We start from the raw sequence: 1,851 nt of genomic DNA, 5'->3' as shown, positions 1-1,851 counted from the left end.
AACTTTAAGTTAGCAGCACACTCTCATAAAACATTTTTTTAAAGTGCCAGTTTGCTGAAATCAGTGTATTCAGCAGACATGAAGACATTACAAAATTACGAGCACAAAATACAAGAAATAATGAGGATGGATTAGATGAATGGGCCAAAAGAAATTACACCCACCTCTCATAAAGGGGAATTGTATAAAAAGATGAGGGGGGAGGGGCAACAATAATTTATAGTAGGGACCACAGTAGAAGAAATGGAGGAGGCCCTATGAAGTTGGAGGTCCAACTTCAAAGTCAAAAATAAATTGTAACCAGATATATTTTGTGTGAGTACACCAAGAGAATAAGAGATAAAGGCACATATGACCCTATTACACAGATAAATATATTCTCTACTCTCTGTCCAGTACAGCAATATTTAAGGATTTTTAATACATTCCAACTCAACACTATCTGTGCTCATTATTATCATGACTACTTTTTACTATTTATTATTACTTATTATCACTTTATTATTTTTATTTTATTATTATTATTATTTATTATCACTATACTTATGTCATATAGCATACCGTAGAATATTGTACATTTTCTGCAATCTTATTTATATTTTATATTTATTTTATAGATTGTTTACTTCTTTATATTCTATTTACCAACTTTTTATGTTTAGTTCTATCCTAACTGTGACTCGAGAATTTCCCCTCGGGGGTCAATAAAGTATTTCTGATTCAGATCTGAAACGGAATCGTTCAATGTGAGTAAGTATTTGACTCTTTTAACCTCAGCTGTGAACCTGCTGTAAGTTTCATTGCTCCTTGCTTTTGTGTGGAACCCTGAGAGATTGGCAGCCATGCAGAAATCAGTAGTCATGGAAATGGTGGATAATAAGGGTGAAGGACTTGCAGCTAGCTAGTGGGGTCAGGGAGATCACACTCGAGGTAAACAACTATCTCTCATCTGTCTGCTGTTAAGCTGTGAAAAGCATGACAATCGGTTCATGCTCTATGTGCATGGACTCTGATAGGTCACACATTAAAGGGGAAAAATGAATAAATGAGTGAGAAACATAATGAATGCAGCTACATCTCTGTACAAAGACACAAATGTACAAATGCCCTTTTCTGAGATTGCACTTCCTTTCTCTTTCCCGCCCTCCACATCTCTGTCCTTTGCATGTTTTTTGCCTTTATTTTGATAGGACAGTGGATAGAGAGGAAACGAGGGAGATGGGGTGACACGCAGCAAAGAGCAGCAGGCTGGATTTGGACCTGTGGACATGCTCTACCAAGTGAGCCGTGCCCCCCTCACATTTTTATATACTGAAAAATTGCACAGTCCAAGTGCGCATCAGACCAATATACACTTTAGCATTTTAACACTTATGCGCGTAACATTTATTCTTGACATTATATTTTATATTTCCTATTTTAAATTTGTTTTACTCTCATTTTAATTTAAATTCATCATTGCCTTTTTTTTTTTTTGCACAGCCTCAAAAGTACCATCCTGTTTTGTATTGCAAGGATTATGAGCATGTGACAACTAAACATTTGAATCTTGAAATACAGGCATTTGTACACGTGGGTTTATTTTTGTGCATGTATATAAGTGTATGTGTGTGTGTGTGTGTCTGTGTGTGTGTGTGTGTGTGTGTGTGTGTGTGTGTGTGTGTGTGTGTGTTTGTGTGTGTGTGTGTGTTTAGGGGCAGTGATGTGAGTCACATAGTTGTGAGTATATAAATGAGCAATCTACTCGACCCTACACACTTTTAACAGTTCTGACTGAATTGATGACTGAATCTGGTATAATATGGGAAGGCGTTTTCAGATCCATTACTTTACTCCTTTGCTAAAATTACC

Source organism: Micropterus dolomieu, linkage group LG18, assembly GCF_021292245.1.
Source record: "Micropterus dolomieu isolate WLL.071019.BEF.003 ecotype Adirondacks linkage group LG18, ASM2129224v1, whole genome shotgun sequence".
Lineage (NCBI taxonomy): Eukaryota > Metazoa > Chordata > Actinopteri > Centrarchiformes > Centrarchidae > Micropterus > Micropterus dolomieu.
Note: the sequence above shows the minus strand (reverse complement) of the source record.